At 42.0% G+C, this 10,951-nt stretch overlaps 1 long non-coding RNA gene across 1 annotated transcript; it reads right to left on the bottom strand.

The window, feature by feature from the left end:
- Window positions 1-381: 381 nt before the first annotated feature.
- On the bottom strand, window positions 382-2,734 carry LOC308611282. The gene is made up of 3 exons (XR_014014822.1): window positions 2,672-2,734; window positions 2,179-2,203; window positions 382-444 (listed from the first exon to the last, which is right to left on the bottom strand). It is a non-coding gene; the product is annotated as an uncharacterized lncRNA (long non-coding RNA).
- Window positions 2,735-10,951: the final 8,217 nt, after the last annotated feature.

Here is a 10,951-nt window from a genome sequence, read left to right as displayed (position 1 = left end):
TAAGAAACAGTGGTCCAGGGAACCCAGCAAGGGTTATCAGAGCAAACCTACTCAGGCTGAAAGGCAAGAACTTTGCTGGGAGGATGGAACTTCCAAGTCCATTTAGGTTGGAAATTACAGAGTTCTTTTCCTACAGGAAAAATCGCTGCAGAAGAGAGAGCTCCGTACTCTACAGGCTGTAATGGATGCTGTCAATTTTAATGTCCTGTGGAATCAGGCACCATGAGTTGGTAATAGACTCTCGCTCCACAATCTCCCAACCAAGCGAGTTGTATATATCTGGAAGGAATACCCTCAAATATTCATAACTTAATTCTATTCAAAGAGAAATAAAGCAATATTTCTATCTCAGACCAGAAAAAATCCAGCTTACCTTGGGGATCCACGGAGGCTTTTCTTCTGTCCTATCACGGTGCAGGTCATGAGCCACATCCTCAGGGAGAGCTGGAGGGACACAGAGTAACAATTAGGACACTGGTAAAGCTGCTCAGGAAATACTCAGGGGCTTTCTTCTCGATGAGGACATGGGGTGGTGTGTATGGATGTGGGAGATTAGTAAGTGTGGGCTGAGCTGGTGTTGGGCCATCCTCTTTGGCGGATGAAGGAAGGCAAAGGACAAGAGGAAGGAAATGAAAACAGAGCTTTGGCTTTCTAGCTAAGGGGAGCCTCATCAGAAGGGAAGGGTCGATCTAAAAAATGGTAAACACTAAAATGCATGCTCTGTTTCAATGACACAGACCCATGACCCATCCTGCCTCTTTTGAGTTTCTGCTAAATTGCCACTGTCTCTTGATTTTTTCCAGATCACTCTTTCCCCAGCATCCACAATGCCAACTACTGCATTTATCATGTCTTCTGTTGTATGATATTTTATACCTGATTAACAGCAACCTCCATTAAAGGACTGAATTCAGTCCTAGACAAAATATGCTATATTTATTCACGAATCACTTGTCTTAAAGAAAATCAAATACACAAGATTTGACAAAACTGAAATCCTACCATTTAGATACCACCACTATCAATCGTATCATATTTTACTCCCAGTCTTTGTTGTCTATAAAATATACGTATGCCCACTGTGACAGGGGTTGTCCATACTCTAGGGAGCTGTTCCATAAGTGGGACACTTCGTTATGAGGAGGGAGCCCAGACTGAGTACAGCCTGTCTCTAACCCAGCTGTGCAGGAGAAGTGTACAGCCTAACAGTCAGGTTCCACTTTGAGTCCTTGGGTGTGGGCTACAGGAATTGACCAATTCTAAGGCTTATGGTAATGTTATCCAATACAATAAAATAGCTCCCTGATTCTTATCTGCTTTTGGCCTTGTTTAAGCAATGACACCAGCACTGACAGATATGACCTGTACTGTATACATGGGGTCTCACACCTCTCAGAATCTGGGAGCTGACCAGGAGAATGCAGGTCCTGAGGTGAATTTCACATTAATGACTGTGCCAAAGTCAACTGATAAGTCCACCCATAGCTGCCCTGGATTCTGTGACCACTAAGGCCACCTGATGGGCAAGGTCTGGACCTTTGGAGATGCTAGGACTTCCAGCCAAGGATACGGATGCAGGGACTCCCTTGCTCCATGACTGAGGATCCCTTGGCTGAGTGGTAAGTGCAGGTCAGGGATCCAGAGCACCCACATTGGGACCCACCCCTGGGTTCTCAGTTTGGCTTTTCCACTTAGGAGGTCAAGAGCTGAGAACATTTATCTCTGCACCATCTCCTTCTGAGGAAAAGGAATATTAACCAAATCTGGGCAACAGCTGTGTTGAGGGAAGAACAAGGTAGTGTACAGACAGTGTGCAGTGGTGATGAGGTTTGTTGCCAGGTGAATTGTGCTGTGTAAGAGGGAAATATCTCATGAGGAAACACACACATGATCACGCATGCAGGTTTACAATCACAGCACATAGGCTCACACATGGACCCCACCCCAACCCTGATACACACAAACCCACATCATCTAAATGATGCAGTTACTTCCAGGACCATAGAACTTGGGCATGGCTCTTTACTGGGAAATCAGTCTCTAGCTCTACACCCCCAGCCCTCATCCCTGTAGGGACCCTGAATCAGGGTGTCTCTCCAAGCAAAGCCAGCAAGAGAGTCCCACCTTCTTCATCATCTAGGTTGTTCCTCAGCACAGGGGTGATCTCTGAATACATACCGTTTTTGTTTGCTGTCCAATCCACCTGTGATTAGAGAAGAGAAAACAGTGTAAGGATCTCAGCATCATGTGCTCTGTGGACACAGGTATTTCATCTCTTCTTTTGTCCTCAGAAAAGCAAATGGGAAACTGTTGTTGAGTCAATGGCCCCAAAAGAAACCAGAGAAGAAAGCTGTGGTAAAGGCTCGATCTTTGCCTGGAAGATCTCTCAGGTCCACTTTGAGGAGCAAATACAAAAGTCTATTTCAAGGAGGGAAATTTTCTGCTGAGGAAAGTGTGTCTGACTCTACAGTTTCTAACTGATGTTGCCATTTTTTAAATGGCCTTTTGAATAAGTTATCTGTTGGGAAAGAGCTTCAATCAGCATGCATCCAACCAAGCAAAATTGTATACATCAGCTGTCTTGAACATTGTAGATCTTCAGATCTGAAATCAATTGGAAAAGAAAGAAATGAAGCAAACTTTTAATCTCTGATAAATAAGGGGAGCTTACCCTGGAGGTAGAAGGAGCCTCTTCAACTGCCCTCACATAGGGCAGTTCCTCCAAACGGTCCTCATGGGGCTCTAGGAGGACACAGAGTAAGTGTCAGGACACTGGTGATGCTGCTCAGGAATTACTCAGAGAGCCTCGTTAATGTGGACACAGGGTGGGAGTGTATGGATGCAGGTGGTTACTGAGTGTGGACTGAGGTGCTGTTGGACAAACCTCCCTGGTGGGTGGAGGAAGGCAAAGGGGAGGAACATTTCAGAAATGAGGAAGAGAACCTTTAGCTTTCTAGCTGTAGGGAACCTAATCAATTTGAAAGTGTCAGTCTGAAAAAGCTTGAACACTAACATTGCACTATGTTTCAGTATAGAGTCCCACGGCCCCTCTGCCCATTTGAAAGTCCCTCCAAATCCCCCTTCTTCTTGAAATGTTACAAGACTCTTTCAGCTTCCTTCTAATCAAATATGTTGCTCCTTCATTCATCGTCCATTCTGTTGGATTGTTGACTTATTTTATTGTGATGAAATATACATATTTATGCTTTTCCTAATTTTGAAGTATACAGTTCACTAGCATTTCTAACTTTCACAATGCTGTGTACCCATCAACACAATCTACATCTTAATCTTTTGCATCATTTCAACGTAACCTCTGTACCCATTAAATCATAATCCACCTTACTCCTGCCTCCTGACCTTGGTCATTTCTACTTCCGGTGTCTGTGAGTTTGCCTACACTAGGTACCTCATACAAGTGGAATCATATAATATTTGTCTTTCTGCGCCTGCCTTATTTCACTAACAATAATATAATTTTTATATTATTTGGATCATTCATTTTGTAGAATAAGTCAAACTGTAATTCCTTTTTATGGTTGAAAATTATTCCATTCTGTGTAGATATCACATTTTATTTATCCATTCATCACCTCATGGACTTTGGATTGTTTCTATCTATTGGCTACTAAGAATAATGCTACTATGAACATTAGTGTACGCATTTCTCTATGGCACCATAATGGTGACAAATAATACTGTACATATTTCAAATATCATTGAATATAACAACACAAGGTGTGACTCTTAGGTGAACTATGGACTTTTAATTAGTAAAAATATACTTACATTGTTTCACTAATTGTAACAAATGTACTTCACCTATGCTATATATTATTAATAGCTGAAACTGGAGTGATAGGATACAGGAATTTTCTGTATGGATGTACAACTTTTATGTCAGTATAATCCTGTTCTAAATAATGTCTAATAATTTAAAGAAATCTCAAAACATGGTTTCAGGGAGGGATGTGTTGTTGCTAACGTTCAAAAATCAGCTAATGTCTAAACCATAACTAGAGACCATCTTCCCTCTTAAACATGAACCAAATTTTGAATTTTAAATGTATGTTTACTTCCATGGTTAAAACAGTACCAGCTGGCTTAGTAAGTTTCAATTTGAACACATGGAATAAAAGAAGAATACTGCTTAATATTTCATAGCTATTTCTTAAATATGAGGCACTGAATAAACTAGAATAATTACTCTTGAGAGAACCTAATGAAAAATTTTCCACAGTACCTTCAGCTGGGTCATTTATAGCGTGCACCCTAAAATGTGGCCAGATGCGGATCTTTTTCAGCCAGCCTGGGATTGATATTCTTGACCTCTGATGAGTGTTTCTTCTTCTCGCATTCTGGGAGCAGCATCCTGGGAAATGCATTACAATAGAGACAACTATTGACATCATGCTGGCAGAAGACCATGGGGAAATTACCAATAATTTATTTACAGTTCAATCCTTTGGTCCCTTTCCTCACCAGCTGCCCAGCAGAGCCTCCTGAATCAAAGTTGGACTTAGGAAGATCTTGCAGTTTGCTATGCAGTGAAAACACCCAACAGACAGGTTTTGTGGGCAAATATCTTTATTTAACTGAGAATGTCTAGAAACTCAGCAAACCATTGGGACAATGACTGATGGACTGGATTCAAATCCCGTTTAGAAGAAGCATGTACTTGGGAAAGATATATAGATCCCTCTTTGCCTCAGTTCCCTGTTCTGAGATGTAGGAATGCTAATATGGCCTACTTTTAGCATTATGTCATGGGGCCAAAAATGATTGAATATAGGTAAAATGTTTGAAAAATAAAGGACCGGTGCTTCAAAAAGCTCTATAAGTGTTCAATCCTGAATGATGGCAAGAATAAGCTGGATATTTCATAGCTGTTGAAAGGAGAGGATGGATTTGACGGCAACAAGTAAAGGAGGGATTCAAGTTTACTCTTCAGCTTTTTCATGGGAACAATGCTTTACAGCTCATGGAGAATATCCATGATCATGTCTGACACCTAGCCCTGTTGGGGGTGAAGGGGAGGGCAAAGTGGGGGTTGTAACCCTTATGTTATGGTGGAGGGTGTGGAAATTTAGAGAGAAAAGTGACTGTCCAAGAGTCACAACCACGATGAATGATGGATTATGGACAGGACAGAGAGAGCCAGTGCCTACCCTGAGCTCAATACGTGGGGTAGATCTCTGGGGTTTCTCTTCACCTTATGCAGTGTTCCTTGCCCAGCACACAGAAACACAGCCGGCACAAGTGATGGAAGACAGACTTTCCACAGGAGAAGGACATTTCGTTTCCTTAGCACAGAATCCGATAGTGAATATTAGCCTCAAAGGAGAAAGGTGGAGTGAATTTCCTCCATCTACTCCTGGAGGCTCCTTCTTTCTCGGACTCCTTCAGAAATGGCTGTGGCATGTGGGTACAAGCATGGGCTCCCTGCAAAAGGAAGGAGGCCTGCCTAGCACTAGGTGCTTCAGGTAAGGGGGAAGGACTCATCCCGAGGCTCTAATAGGAAACAGTTAGAAAGAGGGAAGTGGCAGAGAGATGCATCATAACCATTCAGAATGCTATGAGACCTACTAAGAGATGAGATTTCTTATTAAATGAAGTTGTAATTGAACCAGTAGTAGGCATGCTGAAACCCAGTTTTGTTCATTAAGAATCCAGCCATGGAGCAACTAAGTCCGTGCACCACAACTACAAAGCCTGTGCTCTAGAGCCTGCAAGTCACAACTACTGAGCCCAAGTGCCACAACTATTGAAGCCCATGCACATAGAGCCCGTGCTCTGGAACAAGAGAAGCCACCGAAATGAGAAGCCCGCGCACTGCAACGAAGAGCCAACACAGCCAAAAGAAAAAAAATCCAGTAAACATTTGCTTGGGTGGTGATAGGATTTGTTTTCCAGGTTAAATGAGGCTCACTTGGTATAAAATCAATGCACACACTGAAAGTGTACAGTATATTTATTTTTATATCCATACCCATTCATGATGCAGTGGTGATGGGAATATTTTTTAGAAAGTTGGCCCCAGTAACAGTGATGTTTAGGGGAACATAAATCAAGGGAAACACAACACAAAAAGTTCACATACACACACAGAATCATCCCACTCATTTCACATACAGACACACCCAGTCTCATGCACACAAACCTACACCACCTAACCGTAATACAGCTTCTTCCTGGGACTATAGTAATTGGTCACATTACTTGTAAATCTCTTTCTATCACCAGGACCCCTACTCTCATTCCCAGCACAAATTTGGAATCAGTTTGCCCTCTACACGAAAACCAGCAAGAATGTCCCACTTTCTCATCTTCAAAGTTCTTCCTCCCCAAGTGACTGATTCCACAATACATACCGTTTTCACGTTCTGGGAAGGCCACCTGCAAATACAGAAGAGAAAACACTATGAGGATAAGGTCACAGTGATGCTCAGGTCTTTTGTTCATTTGCTGACAGTAGAAAACCTCATAAGAAACAGTGGTCCAGGGAATCCAGCAAGGGTTACCAGAGCAAACCTACTCAGGCAGAAAGGCAAGAACTTTGCTGGGAGGATGGAACTTCCAAGTCCATTTAGGTTGCAAATTACAGAATTCTTTTCCTAGAGGAAAAATCGCTGCAGGAGAGAGAGATCCATACTCTACAGGCTGTAATGGATGCTGTCAATTTTAATGTCCTGTGGAATTAGGAACCATGAGTTGGTAATAGACTCTCACTCCACATTCTCCCAACCAAGGGAGTTGTATATATCTGGAAGGAATACCCTCAAATATTCATAACTTAATTCTATTGAAAGAGAAATAAAGCAATATTTCTATCTCAGACCAGAAAAAATCCAGCTTACCTTGGGGACCCACGGAGGCTTTTCTTCTGTCCTATCATGGTGCAGGTCAACCGCCACATCCTGAGGGAGAGCTGGAGGGACACAGAGTAATTGTCAGGACACTGGTGATGCTGCTCAGGAATTACTCAGTGGCTTTCTTCTCGATGAGGACATGGGGGGTGTCTATGGATGTGGGAGGTTAGTAAGTGTGGGCTGAGCTGGTGTTGGGCCTTCCTCTTTGGGGAAGAAGGAAGGCAAAGGACAAGAGGAAGGAAATGAAAACAGAGCTTTGGCTTCTTAGCTAAGGGGAGCCTAATCAGAAGGGAAGGATCGATCTAAAAAACGGTAAACACTTAAATGAATGCTGTGTTTCAATGACAGAGACCAATGACCCCTCCTGCCTCTTTTGAGCTTCTGCTAAATTGCCACTGTCTCTTGATTTTTCCCAGATCACTCTTTCTCCAGCATCCACAATGCCAGCTACTGCATTTATCATGTCTTCTGTTGTATAATATTTTATAACTTGATTAACAGCAACCTCCTTAAAGGACTGAATTCCATCCTAGACAAAATATGCTATTTTATTCACTAATCACTTGTCTTAAAGAAAATCAAATACACACGATTTGACAAAACTGAAGTCCTACCCTTTAGATACAGCCACTATCAATCGTATCATATTTTTCTCCCAGTCTTTGGTTTCTGTATAATGTAAGTATGCCCACTGAGTCAGCGGCTGTCCATACTCTAGGGAGCTGTTCCATAAGTGGGACACTTCGTTATGAAGAAGGAGCCCAGACTGAGCACAGCCTGTCTCTAACCCAGCTGTGCAGGAGAAGTGTACAGTCTAACAGTCAGGTTCCACTTTGAGTCCTTGGGTGTGGGCTACAGGAATTGACCAATTCTAAGGCTTATGGTAATGTTATCCAATACAATAAAATAGCTCCCTGATTCTTATCTGCTTTTGGCCTTGTTTAAGCAAAGACACCAGCACTGACAGATATGACCTGTACTGTATACATGGGGTCTCACACCTCTCAGAATCTGGGAGCTGACCAGGAGAATGCAGGTCCTGAGGTGAATTTCACATTAATGACTGTGCCAAAGTCAACTGATAAGTCCACCCATAGCTGCCCTGGATTCTGTGACCACTAAGGCCACCTGATGGGCAAGGTCTGGACCTTTGGAGATGCTAGGACTTCCAGCCAAGGATACGGATGCAGGGACTCCCTTGCTCCATGACTGAGGATCCCTTGGCTGAGTGGTAAGTGCAGGTCAGGGATCCAGAGCACCCACATTGGGACCCACCCCTGGGTTCTCAGTTTGGCTTTTCCACTTAGGAGGTCAAGAGCTGAGAACATTTATCTCTGCACCATCTCCTTCTGAGGAAAAGGAATATTAACCAAATCTGGGCAACAGCTGTGTTGAGGGAAGAACAAGGTAGTGTACAGACAGTGTGCAGTGGTGATGAGGTTTGTTGCCAGGTGAATTGTGCTGTGTAAGAGGGAAATATCTCATGAGGAAACACACACATGATCACGCATGCAGGTTTACAATCACAGCACATAGGCTCACACATGGACCCCACCCCAACCCTGATACACACAAACCCACATCATCTAAATGATGCAGTTACTTCCAGGACCATAGAACTTGGGCATGGCTCTTTACTGGGAAATCAGTCTCTAGCTCTACACCCCCAGCCCTCATCCCTGTAGGGACCCTGAATCAGGGTGTCTCTCCAAGCAAAGCCAGCAAGAGAGTCCCACCTTCTTCATCATCTAGGTTGTTCCTCAGCACAGGGGTGATCTCTGAATACATACCGTTTTTGTTTGCTGTCCAATCCACCTGTGATTAGAGAAGAGAAAACAGTGTAAGGATCTCAGCATCATGTGCTCTGTGGACACAGGTATTTCATCTCTTCTTTTGTCCTCAGAAAAGCAAATGGGAAACTGTTGTTGAGTCAATGGCCCCAAAAGAAACCAGAGAAGACAGCTGTGGTAAAGGCTCGATCTTTGCCTGGAAGACCTCTCAAGTCCACTTTGAGGAGCAAATACAAAAGTCTATTTCAAGGAGGGAAATTTTCTGCTGAGGAAAGTGTGTCTGACTCTACAGTTTCTAACTGATGTTGCCATTTTTTAAATGGCCTTTTGAATAAGTTATCTGTTGGGAAAGAGCTTCAATCAGCATGCATCCAACCAAGCAAAATTGTATACATCAGCTGTCTTGAACATTGTAGATCTTCAGATCTGAAATCAATTGGAAAAGAAAGAAATGAAGCAAACTTTTAATCTCTGATAAATAAGGGGAGCTTACCCTGGAGGTAGAAGGAGCCTCTTCAACTGCCCTCACATAGGGCAGTTCCTCCAAACGGTCCTCATGGGGCTCTAGGAGGACACAGAGTAAGTGTCAGGACACTGGTGATGCTGCTCAGGAATTACTCAGAGAGCCTCGTTAATGTGGACACAGGGTGGGAGTGTATGGATGCAGGTGGTTACTGAGTGTGGACTGAGGTGCTGTTGGACAAACCTCCCTGGTGGGTGGAGGAAGGCAAAGGGGAGGAACATTTCAGAAATGAGGAAGAGAACCTTTAGCTTTCTAGCTGTAGGGAACCTAATCAATTTGAAAGTGTCAGTCTGAAAAAGCTTGAACACTAACATTGCACTATGTTTCAGTATAGAGTCCCACGGCCCCTCTGCCCATTTGAAAGTCCCTCCAAATCCCCCTTCTTCTTGAAATGTTACAAGACTCTTTCAGCTTCCTTCTAATCAAATATGTTGCTCCTTCATTCATCGTCCATTCTGTTGGATTGTTGACTTATTTTATTGTGATGAAATATACATATTTATGCTTTTCCTAATTTTGAAGTATACAGTTCACTAGCATTTCTAACTTTCACAATGCTGTGTACCCATCAACACAATCTACATCTTAATCTTTTGCATCATTTCAACGTAACCTCTGTACCCATTAAATCATAATCCACCTTACTCCTGCCTCCTGACCTTGGTCATTTCTACTTCCGGTGTCTGTGAGTTTGCCTACACTAGGTACCTCATACAAGTGGAATCATATAATATTTGTCTTTCTGCGCCTGCCTTATTTCACTAACAATAATATAATTTTTATATTATTTGGATCATTCATTTTGTAGAATAAGTCAAACTGTAATTCCTTTTTATGGTTGAAAATTATTCCATTCTGTGTAGATATCACATTTTATTTATCCATTCATCACCTCATGGACTTTGGATTGTTTCTATCTATTGGCTACTAAGAATAATGCTACTATGAACATTAGTGTACGCATTTCTCTATGGCACCATAATGGTGACAAATAATACTGTACATATTTCAAATATCATTGAATATAACAACACAAGGTGTGACTCTTAGGTGAACTATGGACTTTTAATTAGTAAAAATATACTTACATTGTTTCACTAATTGTAACAAATGTACTTCACCTATGCTATATATTATTAATAGCTGAAACTGGAGTGATAGGATACAGGAATTTTCTGTATGGATGTACAACTTTTATGTCAGTATAATCCTGTTCTAAATAATGTCTAATAATTTAAAGAAATCTCAAAACATGGTTTCAGGGAGGGATGTGTTGTTGCTAACGTTCAAAAATCAGCTAATGTCTAAACCATAACTAGAGACCATCTTCCCTCTTAAACATGAACCAAATTTTGAATTTTAAATGTATGTTTACTTCCATGGTTAAAACAGTACCAGCTGGCTTAGTAAGTTTCAATTTGAACACATGGAATAAAAGAAGAATACTGCTTAATATTTCATAGCTATTTCTTAAATATGAGGCACTGAATAAACTAGAATAATTACTCTTGAGAGAACCTAATGAAAAATTTTCCACAGTACCTTCAGCTGGGTCATTTATAGCGTGCACCCTAAAATGTGGCCAGATGCGGATCTTTTTCAGCCAGCCTGGGATTGATATTCTTGACCTCTGATGAGTGTTTCTTCTTCTCGCATTCTGGGAGCAGCATCCTGGGAAATGCATTACAATAGAGACAACTATTGACATCATGCTGGCAGAAGACCATGGGGAAATTACCAATAATTTATTTACAGTTCAATCCTTTGGT

Source organism: Mesoplodon bidens, assembly GCF_964165515.1.
Source record: "Mesoplodon bidens genome assembly, contig: HAP1_SCAFFOLD_1348, whole genome shotgun sequence".
In the NCBI taxonomy this organism is placed as follows: Eukaryota; Metazoa; Chordata; class Mammalia; order Artiodactyla; family Ziphiidae; genus Mesoplodon; species Mesoplodon bidens.
Note: the sequence above shows the minus strand (reverse complement) of the source record. Positions and strands in the feature narration are given on the sequence as shown.